The following is a 12221-nucleotide window of genomic DNA, read 5'->3' as shown; positions in this document are numbered from 1 at the left end:
GTGCTGGCCACTGTGGTGTTCTTAAATATAGCTAGTGAAAATTTTCAGCTTCTCTGTTAGTTTCCACTTTTATCTTCCTTTCTTCTTCTTCTTCTTTTTTTTTTTTTTTTTTGTAATTTTTTGATGTAGAAGCATCATTCTTGGGACTGTGACCATTTTTAATCTCATTTTGTTTTTCTTATGCTAGTTTACTTTTTGGTCATGTTTGTGATAGAAGTTGTCTGTCAGGTTCTGGAACTTAGAATTCCTGATACTTCTTGGTTTTGTTTGGCTTTTCTGGGGAGCGCGTGAAAGCTAGTATGGGCGTCAGGAGTTCTCCTGTTTGTAGCCAACTAAAATCAGTGGCACTTTATTCCTAAAGGTTCTGAGCCTATTAACTATTGGTTGTCTTGGCTGTAGTTTAATCACCAAGTTATTTTCGACTTGATTTTATGACTCGTGAGGAAGCTTTTGCCCTATTTGGTATTTCATATACTTCAGGAAGGAACAATGGCTAGCACCCAAGTTTGTTTATTTTTTAGTGTATTTTTTTCAGCAAGTTTGGTTTAAATCTGAGATCCAGATTTTTTTTTTTCTGCTTAAGATGTTGTATGAAAAGAGAAGAAAAAAATGAAGACTGGAATTTTTAGTCTTCATTAAAAAAGTGTTTACCAAAGCAAGTGGAGAATAACCTTTAAAAGCACATTTTCATTTCTATGAATTTTACATTTCGAATTACAGTATAAATTGGAAGCCTGTGTTAGACTGTCTTCCATTTCTCCGTGTGTGTGTCGGCTGAATCTCCTGTTTTTCCTGGTAGCAAAGACGTAGGGAGAGAGATGCAGCAGTGGCCGGTGCCACCTGGTGTCACACAGTTGCACGCAGTTCTGGTTTCTGGCTGAGCAGAACAACAGTTGGTTTTGCATCGTTAGCCCCCAACCATTAGATGTTTTTCTTTACTAGGGTTACGATTAGAAAATTAACATTTTCACTTCAGTAAAAAAATTTTTTTTTCAGAACATCCAGATCTTTCCTGAGCACCAAGTGTCCAGGCTGTCAAAGTTTTGTCATAATTTGCAACTGAAATACATGATACATTTTAATCCATTAAACACTAGTGGGACTGTATCAGCCAGAGTAGCAGTAATTTTCGTTTTATAAATCAGAGTATCTGTCGTTGCAGTATTACCAATGCTGTTGTAAATTGAATTTAAAGTGGTATTAAAGGAATTCCTGTTAAACAATTTTTATCTGTTTGTATATCTTATTATAGATTATGTACAAGTAACATCTAAATAAAAATCACACTTTTAACCCTAAAAGATTTTTGCTGATTTGCACCAGTGTTGTCATCTGAGCTCTTTGCTGGGAGATTTCCCGTAACCTGATGCTCAGACTGCCTAGTGGGGGCGGAGGATAGCAGGTTCCCGTGATGGAGCGGGGCTAGACACTGGCTGGCACGTTCAGCCTCCATATCAGCCAGGACACCAGAGCCTTTATTTTCATGTCACACTTAGAGTGATTGTTTGAAATGGGTATTCTGTGTTCTCTGGGGAAAACATCAGTAAGTGCCTCAGGAACCTCACTGGATGCGAATCGTCACTCTGGAGCAGAATTGACACGGGAAGCAGTGCAAGCAGACACTGGACAGGTAGGTGTGGCCTCACCGGTCAGTGGCACACACGTGCGTGCTCGGGTTCTTCCTGCATCGTGGTGGTGGTTGGTCCTTGTTTAGCTTCCCGCTCGGCTGCTCCTCGCAGAGGAGCAACTGCTTGTTGACGGGTCATAGGAACGGGTGGCTCTCCAAGCTGCGATTTTAGCAAATAGTAAGCAGTGTGCAGCTTACACAGACCTGTTCTCCTGAGTGGCTTGTCTGAGCTTGTGTGGCACCCTCCTTGGAGGGTTCTGCGAGACGCAGGCTCAGGGCCCTGTCTTTTGCTGCTAGGTTCTGGGGATTGAATGCACACCTCTGGCCCTGATGAGCAGCCAACAATACTGAGTGAGTAACTCTCCCCTCACGGGGTGCTTTCTGCAGGACCTACTTCAGGGCCTGGGAGGAGCTCAGCTGCACAAGTATGGGTGAAGTCAGCACTGCCCACACTGTGCCACCTCTCCAGGAACCCGAGCTGTGACTGTCACCCACAAGTCACTCCCTCCGGGGACTGCTTGTTCCTGACCAAAGCGGACCCTCAGTGTCCTCTTCTCCGAGATGGTTTTGGTCATGTGGAGGGTGTGCAGTCAGAGGTGAGGAGTGACCATCCTGCCTGGGAGGCTGGGGAAGCCCAGGTCCAAGAAGGAACCAAGCCAGCCAGGGGCAAGGGGAAAGGAAATGGACTGGCTCCCTGGAGGGGGCAGCCTTTCCTCCTCCGGGCTGGAGAGACAACGCAGGGTGGTGAACTCCTAGTGAGGTGGGTGTGGGGAGGGTAGGGGCACCCCCGCTGAGCACAGTGCGGGGTCTGGTCTGAGCCAGCAGACACCACCACAGTCACGTCCTGCTGAGCTCGAGGCCATCCAGAAGCACCTCTGCACGTTCGCAGCCAAGGCTTCCTGCTGAGCTCAACGGCCTCCTGCCTGGGGCAGCCCCAAGGCTGGTCCTCCGAAGGAATCGGAAATACGTTTTGCATGTTTTTTTTTTCATATGTTTTTACGTATGCCTTTTGCATGTTTTTGTTTTCATATATTTATTTCAGTTTAGAAAGTTGATTGCCTAACACGGAAGACAGGGGAAAGGCCATGTCTTACATTGCTGGAGACTCAAAGTTATGAATTTTCAAGCATAGCTTCTTCTTGTCCACATCGGACGCTCAAGAACCAGGGAAATCTCTCAACACTGACCGGTCCAGAAAGGGACACACGTGAGTGAGCTGTTCAGTAAATGCAGGTGTGCCTGCATCTGTCCTGTGATCCGCCCGTCTTAGTCTTCATGCTCTTCAAAGTGACTTGGAATACATCTCACCCCGGACCCATTACGTCTGATCATAAGGGCTTGCCCCATCTTTAAGATGCAGAGTGAAATGGAGAGGTTGGCCCTCTATGTGCTCACAGGGTACAGATGCCACCGAGATGGGCGGCACGGCCATGACCTCAGTGAGTCCCCTCCAGCCTGTACGTCCTTCCCCACGCCAGCCCTCCGAGCAGCGGCCACCCTGATTCTGTTGTTTACTGTAAGGATCGGCGTAGCCTGCTGTAGGACTGCACACACACAGAATAAAATGGTGCATGCTATTTTGCATGAGGCTTGTTTCATGGGAATGAATTTGAAATTCTTCCTTTCCTTGAGTCTGTCAGCAGTGTTTCTTGAGTGGTGATTCTGCTGGGTGAACACAATGGCCTTATATTCCGTTCTTTAGGATAAGGTTTAGATAAGTCTTTAGCCAACTGTGTGTGTGAATTCTGGAAAAACACCTTGGGGTGAAACTACGTCCTGGACTTAGCCTTACAAGAATCTGCCACACATTTTTCTGCAAAGTGACTGACACCAGCTGTTTTGTGCCTTTACTTGTGATTTTTCTTTGTGTAGCTTTTGCTTGGACTTCACTGAGCTTGAGTCTTGGGTGAGTTTCTTTTGTAAAATTGGAGACATTTGAATTTTCTTGTGTTTTTTTTTAAATTTTTTTTTTTTTTTTGAGAGAATACCGAGAGGGGTAGACAGAGCTCTTCTATCTGCCACTTTGCTCCCCAAATGGCTGCAGAAGCTGGGCTGGTCAATGCTGGAGGCCTGGGCTTCGTCTCAGTGTCCCCCATGCGTGCCATCCTCCACTGCTTTTTCCGAGCACAGTCACAGCAGTTGGGTCAGGAATGGGTCGCTTGGACGTGAACCACATCACAGGTAGTAATTTAACCTGCTGTGCTACACTGCCACTGCTGGCTCCTCGATAGTTTTTGTTCTTAATTTTTCAAATGTGTGTCCCATCCTGTCCTTATGCACGTGTCAAGAACGTTTCGACACAGCTCCCGGCCTTTGAGGCTCAGTTTTTACAATACCCTTTTCTCTTGGTTATGCAGGTTTGATCATTTTTTTATTAACCTATAAGTTTACTGTTTTGTCAGCTACAATTTACTGTTAAGCTTCTGTCGGTCTTTAAATGTCATGTGTTCCACTTTAGAATTTCCTTGGTTTTGCTTTTTAAAGTGTAGTTTTGTTTCTCTGCTGGACTTCCCTGTGTGTTCACCTGCTAGCTTGTTTCCATTTACACCTTGGAGCAGCTGCACCAGCTCTTGAAAATCCTGCTTGCTAATTCCAGCATCTGTGTTAACAGCTGTTCTCCTGGGTGCCAGCCTGATAGCTCTGGGTTGCATCTGAAACTCTGTGAGGTAGGTTTTAGCATATGTTCGGTTCCTCCAGTAAGTACTGGGTGGTTTTTTCAAGGGAGACAACTAACATGCTTCGAATTGGGCTTCCAAGTCGGCCACACTTTTGCTGCAGAAGTCTATGTTTTTGTAGCCTGAACTCGACTGCTTGGGGTCAACGTGGGCCTGTTTCCTCGCTGACTTTCTGGAACCCTTCTCTGGCTATCCTTTGTTGATTCTGCCCGCACTTTCTGTGTGCTTTGAGCACTAGGACCTCTGTGTGCATCTGTCTTTCTCACCCTCCCTCCCTTCTTTCCTTCTCTCTCTCTTTTAACTAGTGTGATGTGGATTAAGCCCACTAGCCTGTAGTCTTCATTCTTAGAGTCTTTGCTTGATATGAACTGACATGCTTGAAGCAAAGAGCTATTCAGAAATAAGAAATGCACCCCAAGCTTATTCCTTCTTGTAGACATCAAGTCTCCTCTTGTGTCTCTTTGGTTTCTGTCCAGTGTCTTCCATGGTTGTGAGGCATATTTTGTGTCTAATTTATAAGTTAGCTGTACAAGGTCAAGTGGAATGACCTAGTCCTCCAATCTCAGAAACCTTTTTCTGGAAATATGTGTTATTTATGAAGTAAGCTGTAAAGTGCATCTTGATGCTGGATACTAAATTACTGCAGGTGACCAGCGTTGTGATCTCCCTGCCAAGCACACGTGCTTTATTTTTTATTTAAAAAAATTTTATTATATGTAAGGAAAACAGATTTCACACATTTCATAGATACAATAATGAGAAATACCCATATTTATTCCCGCAATCTTCCCTCCTTGCTTTTTCCTAATTTTAGCTCCCCAAATTTCCTACACCCTTTGTTGACCACCCTTTCCTGTTCCTAGCGGTCTTTCCCAGCATATTCCCAGGCAACCAGTAAATCTGATGTTTGCCACAACTGCTCAGTGGTTCAACATTCTAATACTTCGTTACCCAGTGGCATGTGATACTGTTCTCCTACTTGGCGCCCTTGAGTCTGGCGCCTTAGACCACTCGGCCATCCTGACACCCCAGCACACATACTTTTGCAAGAACCCCACAGTAAAACCTGCGACGCCTTCGCTTAGCCGGTGATATCCAGGAATTACATGGTGAGCTATGAAACACATTTGTGTGTCTCCTGAATCCCGACATTGTCATGCGGCATAACACAACCCAGGCGGGGGCAGGGGGGCGGGTTTGAGAATACGCCCAGCAAAGTGTCCACCTGAACCTCAGTCTCAATTTTCTAAGGATAGTTTCCATCTGTTTGAAAGAGCAACACAGAAATTAATCTCTTCATGATTTCTTTCCCCAAATGCCCACAACAGCGGGGCTAAGTCATGCTGCAGCCCAGAGCCTGGAGCTCCGTCAGAGTCCGTGTAAGTGGCCAGGGCCCAGGCACTTGAGTCTTCATGTACCTCCCGGGATCCATCCTTGACAGCAAGCTGGATTGGAGAAGGAGCTCTCAGACATGGGATGCGTGCGTGTCCAGCAGACGCCTCATTTTGCCGTGCCACAATGCCTGCATTCCTCCTAGTCAGCTCCCAGCTCCCAGCTCCCTCAGATAACCTTAATGCTGTCACTGCATGTGCAAGTTCACATTCAGGAATAAATCTATACGGACAAAACATTTACTTTCTATTATTGCAACTCATTTGGAAAAAAGTTTCCACTAAATAAAACAAAGCCACTGCCTAAGTGTTCCCTTTGCTGCCGTAGCTTGCTCCTTCCTCTGAGTGTTGCGGAAGTGGGTCGGACGCTCAGGAAGTGTGGAGGTGTGACTTGGGGAGGCGTGTCCACAGGGACTGAGACGTAAGGGGGCTGCGTTCGAGAAGCCTGCACGGGCGTCTCAGCACACAGGTGGCTTCCCTTGCTTCCTGCAGCCTGTGCATGCCTGCATGTATAGTTAACTTGCAGCACAGCATCATGATTCGTTAGGGGTGGTGAATGGGCTGCTTCGCCATGGAGGAAAATGAAGAAAATGTGCTACTTGGGAAGCATTTAAGAACCTCCTGAGTCGAATGTACCTTGAAGTGACATTTTAAATCATTGAATATTCCAACATGTGCTTCGCCCGCTCTGGCCTAAAACCACTGCAGAAGTCCAGGGATTTGAGAACGAATGGCTCTGGACCCTTTTGAAATCCAGGCTTGAAGATCCCTGACTCCTGAGCGTCACTGAGCTGCACCTGCTGTAGAATATCTTTCAGTACTTCAGAGGCTAGGCAGCAACTGTCCCAGGGCTTCCTGAGCTGGCAGATTCGTTCTGTTGGGCTACAAGCTTGGTGCCAGGTCCTCAGGCATGACAGGAAGGACCAGAGTGGCACCTGATGTCATGAGTGTTGAGCCATCCTGACATCCACTGGGACAGAAAGCTACACCCTGTGGGGACACAAGCTCTGTCTAGTGAAGATGGCAGGTGAAGAGCTTTGTGGGTAGGGGAGAGCGACTTCCAGAAGTTCCCACCAACCAGAAAGCGCCTCCCTCCAGATGCATGCCACTTGGTTGATGGCTGGCTGGAGTGTTTTTTTTTTTTTTCTAATGCTCAGTATGAGTATTTCGTACTTAACATGTTCCCCAGATGTGGGTGCTAGGTTGGTTTTCCGGTTAGCAAATGTGCTGAATACCATGTGCTCTGAGTCACCAGTGTGCAAGTCACTGTTGCGAGCTCCGGGGTCGGCCCGCCCAGCAGTGGCCAGCAGCAGCTCTGTCACAGTCCCCTTGGAGCAAGTCCACAGCACCGTTGTGGCTCTGCAGCCCGTGTCCCTCCCTTGTTTCTGAGGGACTCCCTCAGCCTGCAAAATTTTCAGCTCCCACTGGCTGCTGCTTAAGGATCAAAGCTAGGGCACTGGATGTGGGCAGCCTAATTAGATGCCTGCTTTCAGTTACCTGAAGTTTTATTCACAGTTTGAACTCACCCTCATCTCAAGCTGTTTCACAGATGGTCTAGCTTGGTCCCTTGCAAACACTGACAGAGCTGCTGTGAGGCATGGAGGGGCAGGGCAGACTGCTGTGCCTGGCCTCATGGTGGCAGCAGCCCCCAGGGCTACACTGGCTCCTTGGAGCTGGCCCCAGGCAGGGTGGATCTAGAGTCCTGAAGGCTGGGAAATATGGTCTGTTGCCTCGCTCATGGTATGCTTTGCTTATCCCTGCTGCTGGCTGCCATGGACGGATTGGATTGGGAAGGTCGGGTGTGGCAAGGGCAGCCCTGCGACCCCCCTGGATTGCTGCGTGGCAGCTTCCCAGGGCTGTGGCACAGGCCAAGGCATTTGTCAGCCAAAATTAGAACCTTTGGCAGCTGGTGCTGTGGTTCAGCTAGGGTGAAGCCACCACTTGTGACTCCAGATCCTATCTAGGCACCAGTTTGAATCCCAGTAGCTCTGCTTCTGATCTAGCTCCCTGCTGGTGTTCCTGGACTGACAGACCAGGGGCTTGGATTCCTGCACTTGGCGTGGACTACCCGAGTGGAGTTCCTGCTTCCAGCTTCAGCCTGACCCAACCCTGGCTGCCGGAACCACTGGCGGAGTAAACCAGCAGATGGGAGATCTCTCTTTGCCTCGCCTCTCTTTCTGCCTATCTCCCTCTGCCTCTTCTCCCCTTTCCCCCCTCGCCCCATGATTCCGCTCATTTAAAAACATTTTAACACAAAACGGAAGCTGCTGGGAAGCGGCCTCTGGGCACTGAGGTATGACTGTGGCTCCCGGGGGAGGGGATGGGTGGACGTGTAGGTGATACACAGTCAGAAACGGTGGAAGTGCAAAGCTCTGAGTGCCCGTCCAAGCCGGTCCCTTCCGTGGAGAAATGCCGCCGCCACGTGGCCAGATAAGAAAGTGCAAGCTCCATTCCCCTTCCTTCACTCCTGTTTCCAGCAAAGGTACAGCCCTTGGCAGTAACTTGGTGCAACTTCCCTGCGGGCCAAGCCAGCAAACATCAGGAAAAATGAACACTCATGCCCAGAGCAGAGCAAATCCATTCCTAGAAATGGGGCGGGGAGGGGTCTCCATGAAGTTCATGGAAAACACATTGTAGGAGGTGAAAACATGCAAAGTTGTTTTGTTTTGTTTTGAGGGGTGGGATAGGGGACACTGAAAGAAACTGGTATTTTGATTCTGTTTCCCCGAGATGTTTCTTCAAGCTTCTTTATATATCTGAAACAGATCAGATTTTCCTAAAATGTTGATCTGGAGTTCATTCTTTTCCCGTCAAGAACCTGGGACCTCTTGAACCTGGCGGAATGCTGGAACTGCCTCCCTGGGGGCCTGCCTCCACCCACCCCCTCCCCGCTGGCTCCTGAGAGGCATCAGGCCCATGAGGCTCCCCTGTCCCCCTCAGCTCTGTTTGTCACGATGGCCTGGTCAGCGAGCATGAATGGGGTCACTCCTGATTTGGGCTGACTTGTTAAATGGCTTATGTGCCTGGCACAGGTGGCTATCTCAGATTCTCTCTTTCTCTTTCTCTCTGTACCAGAAAATCAGGCAGCAGCCTGTTCTCCCAAGGGCAGGATGTGGGTTGGATGACGAAGGAGGAAGAGGATAAAGTCTGGAAGAATCAGAAGAATCCAAAGGATCTTTCAGATGCATCGCTGAGCGCAACTGCAAGGAGCACTTCAATTGGGCTGAACAGGGGAGTGGATTTCCTTTCTCTGGGCAGGTTTCTGTGGTGTTTATTTGGGATACAGCCAACCACTTTTAGACAGTTGCAATATCTTTTAAAAATATGTCTCAGTGCACGCCTATGTGTGCGTGTTCATATCACTGATCAGTATTTTTATTTCTTCTTTTCTAAGCTTTATTAAAAACGTCCTTGCTCAGACTCACGAAGTTCCCTTCAGTCTCTGTGTTGATGTCCTAGGAAGTCTGAACACAGGCTTTGGAGTTCAGAGATGACTTCCTGTAGCTGTTTAATTTTTTTTAACATTTTATTATTATTATTCATTTTATGATATAGTTCCATATTACCTTATCTCCTCCCCGATTCTCCCCCCCACACACACACATAGTTCCTTTATATCATTACTAACATATAGTTCTTCATACTCAGTCATGTGTCCATCATTGCAGGCATGGACAATGGCAGAGAGTCCAGAATCCTATTGTCAAGATATAGTAAACAGTTTCATTGTAAGTCCATCTTTGTCTGGAAACAGAAATGCATACTACACTGCATCCTCACATCTGGATGTTAGTCTCCATTTCACAGCTATTGTACAATCCCTTAAACTCAACAATTGAAAGAAAAATAGAAATTTACAATGCCATGAAGTTAAATAGCATGTTACTAGATATGACACAGCTACTATACATTCCCTTAAATGAAGAGCCACAAAACAAAACATCAGGGAGACAAAAGAAATTAACAACACCAAGAAGTTAAACAACATGCTATTAAATGACTAACGTGTAGCTGAAGAAATGAAAATCAAGAACCTTCTTGAAAAGAATGATGCTATTGCATGATCTACAAGTCATTGAATGATTTAATCAGAAGAAAGTGTTTTGAAGAGATGAAACCAACAGAAAACAACAAAACCCATGCGATATAGTTTCCGTTGATCTTTGTTGGAGTGTGTCTCCTCCGACAATAAACAGATGGGTTTTGTTTTTAATCCAGTCTACTAAACTACGATGTTTGATTGAACGTAAACCATTTACATTCAGAATTTAATATGTATGGGTGACACTTTGGTCCTGTCATTTTAGAAATGAGTTGTTCATTGGTTTAGTCTTCTGTTGTCATTTTACTGGGATGTTCTTCCCGTTTGCCTTTGGTTTTGGTAGGTGCTATTCCTCTTCTCTGTCAAGAGAACATCTTGAAGTATCATTTGTAGGGCAGGTTTGGAAGAGGCAAAATTTTTTAACTTTTCTTTACTCTGGAAGAATTTTATTTCATTTTCAAAGATGAAAGAAAGCTTTGCAGGGTATGTTATCCTAGGCTGACAGTTTTTTTCTTTTAGAATCTGGAATATGTCATTCCATTCTCTTCTGGCCTGTAGAGTTTCCTGTGAGAGATCTTCTGTGAGTTTAATTGGCATTCCTTTAAATGCCAATTGATTTTTTCATGTGCACATTTAAGGATCTTTTCCTTATGTTTGATTGAAGAGAGCTTGATGGTCATGTGTGTTGGTGAAGATTGCTTTTGATCAAGACTGTTAGGAGTTCTGTGCCCTTCCTGGATCTTGTTTCCCAATTCTTCCTATAGATTAGAGAAATTTTTCTTTATTATTTCATTAAATACTTTTGCAAACTCAGCTTCTCTTTCTGAACCTTCTGGGACTCCCATAACTCTTATATTTGGCCTCTGAATAGTGTCTTCCAATTCTTGAATACTTCTTTTTTTGGCCTGATCCAGCTCTTCTTCCAGCTTTTTGTTTGCTTGCCCCAGATGACAGGAAATAACTTCCAATTCTGAGATTCTTTCTTCTGCTTGCTTCATTCTATTTTGGAGACTCTCCACTGTACTTGTAATTTTCTCTACTGTGTTCTTAATTTCTGATATGTCAGCCTTGATTTGCTTTATTGTTTCCTTAAATTCTTTGAACTCTTGCATGAGCTTCTCATTTTTGATCAGAAGCTTTAAAATGAGTCTTATGGATTCTGTGTCCCCCATTTTCTTGATGTCTTCCTCAGTTAACTCTGAGGTTGGCATAGGGTTTTGCTCCTTTGCAGGGGAGTTTTCAGTAATCTTCATCGTGCCTTTGTCTCTTCTTTTGCTCATTGTACTTCTGGTTAGCAGAGTTTTCTCCTTGGGGCAGGTTTCTAAGCTGTGTCACCCACAGGTCTACAATGCGATTTTACTTATTGCAGTTGGTACACAACTTTTTGTTTGCAGCCAATTGTGCCACTCCCTCCAGCAAGTTCCAGCTCTGGGTTCTTATGTCAGATATCCACCATGGTCTCCACAGCCCAAGCTCCTGGCTCACCACTCTCCACCTGTGCTGATGCTGCACTGTTATTTCTGCAACCTTTCTCCCACATCTGGTTGGAGCAAGTCCAGGATTAGACAGACACCAGGTGTCCTGTATAATTAGGTTGTTGGTGGTGTTGATCTTGTCGGAACCTGTGGGACGTTAGGTCTGGGTGCCACATGAACCTATTTTGACTCATAGGATGCCACAGTCAGTATTATTTCCTGTGGGACCAGTGCAATCTGCTGAACTCAGTTAGTTCTCGAGAACTCAGCACATGCACAGTTCACTGTTGTCCCTGCAGTCCTAAAGCTATTGCCACAGTGTGCAAAATGGCACCTGACATACCACTACTAGAATTCTTGATCTGCTGGCCGTCAGGTCTGAGGGCTACCCAGACCTGTCTTGGGTGGAACCTGTAGAATGCCACCTTGATGCAGTTCACTGAGTCAGAAATGAGTTCACTCCCAGCCCAGTGTATGCTCAGTCCTTTCCTTGCCGTTTCCTCCTTATGCAAAATGGCACCCAATTTGGCTCTGGGGGGCTGACTGGGCTGTGAAATCCACCCTGTTCTCGCACTGTCTGTCTGGGATTTGCTGCTCTGTCTCTGCTCCTGGTCAAATCAAACGGACCAGCAGGACGGACAGTTCTTTGGGTTCACCTCCCAAGCTCCCAGTGAAAGTCCCTTCCCACCTGGTTGCTGGTGGAGTTCCGGCTGCTGGTGGAGTTCAGATCTCCTGTTAGCTGAATGCTGCCGGAGTATCCGTCACTGCAATACCACAGTGTTGTGTCTGCTGCTTTGCTGTGTCTGTCAGTCTCCAGGTGCCCCTCTGCTGTTATTCTGTCCTTTCCTATTTCCTGGAATGTGTCCTCTCTGCTTCATCCTGATTAAATGTTTTTCCGTCCGTTTAAACGTGTCCTTACCCTATTCCGCCATCTTGATTCCTCCCCTGTAGCTGTTCAGACGTTCATGAGCCTTTTGTTCCTTGGTCTGTTGACGACATCATTCTGTGCAT

Source organism: Ochotona curzoniae, unplaced genomic scaffold (genome assembly GCF_017591425.1).
Source record: "Ochotona curzoniae isolate NIBS_2020 unplaced genomic scaffold, NIBS_Ocur_1.0 contig_3332, whole genome shotgun sequence".
NCBI lineage: Eukaryota > Metazoa > Chordata > Mammalia > Lagomorpha > Ochotonidae > Ochotona > Ochotona curzoniae.
Note: the sequence above shows the minus strand (reverse complement) of the source record.